Source organism: Tympanuchus pallidicinctus, unplaced genomic scaffold (genome assembly GCF_026119805.1).
Source record: "Tympanuchus pallidicinctus isolate F22 unplaced genomic scaffold, pur_lepc_1.0 scaffold3, whole genome shotgun sequence".
In the NCBI taxonomy this organism is placed as follows: domain Eukaryota; kingdom Metazoa; phylum Chordata; class Aves; order Galliformes; family Phasianidae; genus Tympanuchus; species Tympanuchus pallidicinctus.
The window spans coordinates 10876641-10882640 of record NW_026294747.1 but is presented as its reverse complement, the minus strand read 5'-3'; the positions used below and the strand labels follow the sequence as shown (position 1 = coordinate 10882640).

The 6000-nt window shown below is 52.8% G+C and overlaps 1 protein-coding gene and 1 long non-coding RNA gene across 2 annotated transcripts in view; one reads left to right on the top strand and one right to left on the bottom strand.

The window, feature by feature from the left end:
- The first annotated feature begins 2045 nt into the window (after positions 1–2045).
- Positions 2046–6000, top strand: part of SOX6 (SRY-box transcription factor 6) — a 372478-nt gene continuing 368523 nt past the window's right edge. Inside the window, exon 1 of the mRNA XM_052694745.1 lies at positions 2046–2070. The gene's annotated coding sequence lies outside the window, so the exon portion shown is untranslated. The remainder of the gene's footprint in view (positions 2071–6000) is intronic.
- Positions 2966–5978, bottom strand: LOC128086305 (uncharacterized). Its single transcript, XR_008209325.1, has 2 exons — positions 5705–5978; positions 2966–3693 (listed from the first exon to the last, which is right to left on the bottom strand). It is a non-coding gene; the product is annotated as an uncharacterized LOC128086305 (long non-coding RNA).

Genomic DNA, 6000 nt, shown 5'->3' with positions numbered 1-6000 from the left:
TTCTTTTTTAATCTGCCTTCTATTATACGAATCGCATGTAGATTACTAACCTAGCCTGTGATTTGACATCCCTGGGTAGACCTGCGAAGTTAAACCGCCGGGAAAGCCCGGGCAGCGGGAACGGCCTGCGTGTGCCCGAGGACGGGACCGGGCCGTGCGAGGCAGCGGCAACGGCAGCGCGACCCGGAGCCCTCGGGGAGCTGCGGGGCAGCGGGCGGCCAGGGGGCAGCGGGACGGCCGGGAGCGGCCGGGGCTGCTTCCCGCTGGCCGAGGATCGCGTGGGGCCGCTCCTCTCCGCCAAGAGGCGGGCGGGCAGGGAATACCCTTGGCTTTTTTCTTCGCTTTGTGCTTGCCATTTCCAAGCCTTCGATTCCACCCTTCTTTCTCTCGCCCTCGTGTCCGTGTGCGTGCGGGGGCCCGGCCGACGCTCTCACGGCGGAGTTTCCCGGCCCCGCGCCCGCCGGCAGCGGATTCTTCGATGACTTTCGCGCTGCCGCTACCGCTGTTTGTTTTGCTTTGCGAAGTGCTAATCCGAGAGCTCCTTGGCAGGCGGCGGCTCTCGCTGCTTTATACGTGCCGGCCTCACGGTGGCGTTTTAAGCACGTAAACAAAGCTCGAGTGAGCGGAGAGGCAAGCGTGTTTTCTAGTTTACCTTTATTAGAATAACAGTTCCGTTAATGTTTTGGATAAATCAAAACTGCCTATTAAAGCGGTTCGAGTACAGGAGCTGCGCGATGCTCTGCGTCAGTGGAAGGTGTTTGAATCTTCCCGGCCGGCACAAAGCCGCGCTGAATTAGAGCGCTCTGTGTCAGCGTCACGGCGCGGTCTCACCTGGGGTTGTTTTCCTTCCCCTTCTCTCTCTCCTCCCCTAGCCTCCCAGGAGAAGTTTACAAAGAATGCGATTGAAAGTGCAAAGCGGCAGATACCGACGTTAAACGCTGGCTTCATTTCAGTATAACGATCTGAGACACGGCCCCGTGCCGCCGCCGCCCTCATTAATACAGAAGCATGCCCCTGGGACCCGAGTCACCCGGAGAGAATAAACACAATATAGAGTCATCTTACCTCCGAGCCGAGAGCGCACCGTTAGAGGTAGGAGAGGGAGAAGTGCGGCCCTCCTCTGGCCCGGCTCGGCCGCTCTGTCGCGGGGCTCCGGCAGCGCTGCTGCTGCCGCCCGCCCAGCTGGGATCCGCTCCCCAGCGCGCTCCCCCCGCCCCCGGCAGGCAGTCCCCAAAGTCAGCCCAGCGCGAATCCGCGAGTCAGGGGCAGCTTTTCGAGTCAATCCTCGCTGCTGCGAATCCCCAGTGGTTTCTCTCCGCCAAAGCGTGGGACAAAATTGCCGCTCAGCCTGAGTTTTTGTCAGGCGTCGTTGGCGATCTAGCAGGTAAGGCGGCTGCTGGCTGCCGGCGATTCCCGCTGCACTTGCAGAGAGCGGCAGAAGCCGGTGGGAGTGTGGTCTGCTCTTCGTTAGGGAGGGGGGAACGGACCCTGGAGGTGATGCAGTGAAACACTTCGACTTCCTCGCATTGTGTTTGTCACAGATCACGGGCGCTCCGCTTCTGTAGCATTCACTTCAAGCATTCTCAAACCCAACCGGAATAAGTTCTGATCCTCCCTTTTAGTTTACATTGGGGTTGTCAAAGGATTAAATACATGAAACTTTATTTGACCGTGGAGTTTGCAGACCCTGGGATCCCTACGCGCTCTGGCCTTATTCTAATTCTATAGCGGTAATTACCCTTCGTTTCTTTAAGTGCAATAGATTTAGTGCCTTGGAGACTATGCACAGTTTGATTGAATTATTCATTTTTTTTTCTTTGGTGTAGACTGCATCTGGGGACTGATGTGACGTGTAGATTTTTTTTTTTTTTTTTTTTTTTTTTTTTTCAGGAACAAAGGGAATGTGGAAATGAAAGAGAGAGGGAGAGAGAGGCTGGCAGATGTGATGAGATGCGGTGAAGGTGTATCCAGCTTGGCACTCCCACTCCTCTCTTCTCCTCTCATTGCAGCCCTGGGTGACTCTCAGGCTAACACAAACAGCTTTTCTTCCGCAGCCTGCCCTCTGTCACTGTAAGTACAACAGCCTTCTCTTATCAGCATGCAAATTCCAGCCACTCACTACCTTAGCCTGGTGTTTGCACTTTAGATTTACAGAGGGGACCTTTAAAATGAACTTTCCTAGGCAGGAAGGGGTTTTCATGTCAAAGTTGCTTTTATTTTTCTTTGTAAAAGTTTATGTGGTTTTCCCTTTTTCTCTCTCCCTCTCCCCCCCCCCCCCCCCCCTCCCCCTTCTTATGGAACGGGGATATGAAGTGGGGAGATTGTTGCTGCGGCTTTTTCCTTCACCGTCAGGGTGATGCACAGTTTCAAGTGAAATTAAAACCTTCTTGTTCCCGCTTCTGCCAGGACAATACATTGTGTTGGCAGATGACGCTCTAAAGAATTCAGAGGTTTTTGGTTTGTTCTTTTTTTTCAGTTAGATTCTTAGCTTAGGGCGTTACAAAATGCAAACGTCCCCTAAATTTTGAGAAGATCGCCAGAGGTACTTGTTCTATGGGAACTGGCATCAGCTGATGGTGTTGCTTATGGAGAGCACTGCACGGATATGCTTTTATCTTGTCTAACAAAACTTTCTCCCAGTCGGATGAACAGACTTTAACTTCTTTAGCTTTCTCTCAGATGCTGTTGATTATCTTGCAAAACTTTCTCCGAACATCTTTAACAAGCCTATAAAAAGTCTTCATTGTCAGAGAGTGTCAGCAGAGGGAACTTTGAAATATGCCTGTTAGTTGTCCGGCATTTACTGGGGAGAGAGGGGAGTTTAGAATGAGGCGAATGACTTTTAAGGCGGCATTTCTCGCCCTCTGAATCAAAACTTCAGAGACTATTCTACCAACTCCACAGGAGTTGTAGGTTTGCTCGTCTTAGCAAAGATGCGGTAAAACTCAACACACAGACGGGTTGCTTTGCTTGTCGAACGTTGCTTTACTTCTATGCATGTGTTTAATGAAAGAGACGGCGCAGAATGCGCTGCCAGCTGTGAGCAGGTAAGTGCCCCGACGTGAACCGACAGGCTGATTCCTTTCCTCTGCGAGGACGCAGAGCAGCCCAGCATCCCTCCCCAACATCTGCCTGCGCTGGCTGCTGTGCCCGTCTCTAGCCTTAATGAAGAAAAGCGAGAGAAGAAATGTAAAATGTGGTCTCTAAACGCGTAGTAACGCTAAAAGTAAACGCGTTTGCTTGTTTCTCTGCACGTGCGTACGGCGGATGTTCACTTATGCAAACAAAGAGGGAAGCGCAATTATTCCTGTGCAGAGCACATACACGTACATTTGCATACAATGCCCACGGAGTCCTCGTTTTCTACCGCGGAGAAGTTGTAACTGCGGCATTGTGTGCTGCATCTGTAACTTAATTGATCACACGGGGAAGCAACAAGCTAGAGAGTGTTACTCGCGCTCCGCCTGGGGACGCGGGCGCATCCCTGCGGTGCCCTGCCCCAGCCGAGTGGCAGCCCCTGCGAGGGGATTTCGGGAGCGCGGAGGGATGCTTCTCTGCTTCGGATCTGGGTGGGCGGCTAAATCGTTCTGACGCCTTCCTTATCTCTTGTCCCATCGCCGCCTCGTACTTAAGAAGTTGTGCGAAGGAGGATGCTACCTTCGAGGATGTGTTTATTAGCTTTCTTCTGTTTTCCTTTAAAGGAAAAAAAGAAAAAAAGAAAAAAAAAAAAAAAAAAAGGAGCTTCCATTAACAAATCAACAGGGTAGCGAACTCGGGCGGGATGCTTCGTCCTTATATTCTGATTGCCTCTGTCTCCTTACAGAACTCGGATTTCTTGTGCGCCGAAACTACGGGTCGTGCATAAAGTCAAGGTGTTTCCTTCACTCGCAGCAGGTTTACATGCGTTAGAAGGAAAATGCTACTAACCGGGCAGGGGGATTCTTACATTTAAAGATGAAAGAGGACGCAGCAGTATCTGGACAGGAAACTATTTCCTGTTGTTAAATCCATCCCGTAGATAACTGCAGCGAGGTGAATAGTTTGAACTAGCTGACCACAGGTGTATACAAACTCGGTATTTCCGATCTAACAAATTATTCCAGCTCTGAATTACAGGTTTTTAGGATCTTTTATTAAAATTAGAAGAATATGTGGAAATTAGCTGCTATGCTCTCAGCCAGCTAATTTATGATGATGCTTTACTAGATGAATTTCAAGTTGTTTCAACGTGCTTGTTGCTTGCCGAGTAAGACTCGATCGCTCCTTTTATTGTAGTGAAATAGTCAACAAATCCCTTATTAGACAGGTCTGCTGTTCTGAGAGGTTCTGACTTCCAACTCTTCTTTCCAGGGCTGGACCAGAGAGGGACAACAGCACCTCGGATAGCAGGGTGGGGGCTGCGATGGGCACTGCTCTCGCAGGGCTTAGAGCCTCGCATCTTAGCAAAATGAAATAGGGCCATGTCAGGTGTGCCATCAGAGTAATGCCCAATTTTCATCACGTCCTTATGAGGCAGGGTTCATTTGCAGGAGGGCTTCTGCTTCTATGCTAGCCTGCAGATTTCAGCTTGTGAGAGCAGGGAAGTGAAATCAGGCTTTCTCCTCGTCTTTTTGGCCTCTATAAGTTATGAAGCTATTTTAAAATTTAAAAGTTTCTCTGTTACTAACTGTTCCAGGCGCCTTCTGGAAAATGGGGAGAAAGTGCCAAAAATACAGAGATGAATCAACAACTTCTCTCTCTCTCATTTTGTGGGCTTGAGGTTGCTTTCCGCACTCCCATCCTAACAACAGTTTATCCTATAGGTGTGAATAATATCAAAAGAGGCAGACGTTAGCTCTGCAGAGCTGCTTGCCCACCTGATCTGCGGGCCCCTGACAGTTTGAAAGTCTCTTTTATGTTTACCTTTGGAATGTAAAAATGCGGGAGAGAGACTTTCTAGGCTCCGCAGCACACCGTGCCTCTGGCTGACTCTCCCTCATCTCCTCGGAGTTTTCCCCTTCCCGCTCCCGGATTTTCTCCCAGTTGGCACTCTCGAGGGAGCGTGAGTTCCTAAATCGGTACACGAGTCCCTGGCCGTTGCTTTTTAGCAGGGACATCTTCGTATATCGCCGCTGCCGGGAGCTCTCGGCATCACGGCGGGAGTCCGTCCGAAGTCAGCGTTCCCCGGCCCCTACCTGCCCGCCCCCATCAGTCGCGCTCACGTTCGTGCCTTCCTCTGAGCGCTCCGCGGAGCGGTCTGTGGGCTCCGAGCTCCTTCCGCCTCCCCTCCTCCGGGCTCCCGCAGCCCGACTCCCACCTCCCGCTGTAGTCATTTCTACTTCTGGTTTCGCTCGCTTTTTACTCCGGCCGGGCTGCGGGATCGGGCTCCTCAGAGCACCATCTATCTATCAGCTGTCATCGGGCTCTCGCGGAGCGCTTCCCCTGCGCGTCCCCGCTTCCCCGCCGGCCCGGCCCGCGTCCCGCAGACCGTCTCCCCCTTCTCCCCCTTCCCCTTCTGCTCTTTATTTTCACCCTCCCGGGCGGCGGCCGAACGCTGCCGCTCGGCGTGTGCCGGGCAGCGGCGCGCGGGCGGGGAGAGCCGGGGTCCCCCTGCGCTCCCCCCGCGCAGCCCGCAGCTCCCCCGGCCCCCGCCTCCCCCTCTTCCGGCCCTCACCCGCCCTCCCCCTGCCCGCCCTCGCCCCCCCTCCCGGTAACTTTCTGGTACCTTTCCTCACCACTCCGGGCAATCAGTGGTCATTAGAGGAGAGAGGTTTAAGGTTTCATTTGTCTAATAGCAATGTGAGTGGTGATAGCTTCTCGGGGATGCGGCTGGCAGCCCGGGGTGATTTCACTTTCTGTTTTGTGCTCACTTTCTCTGCAGTTGTTGCTTTCCCCGCTCGCTCGCTCCCAGGCTCCCTCTCCCTCTCAGCCTTTCCTCTCCCTCTCTCTCTCTGTGTTGTCTCATCTTGCCTGTGCTGTCTGGGCGGGGGAGCCCTGCCTCCTTCTGCCTTCCTCAGATCA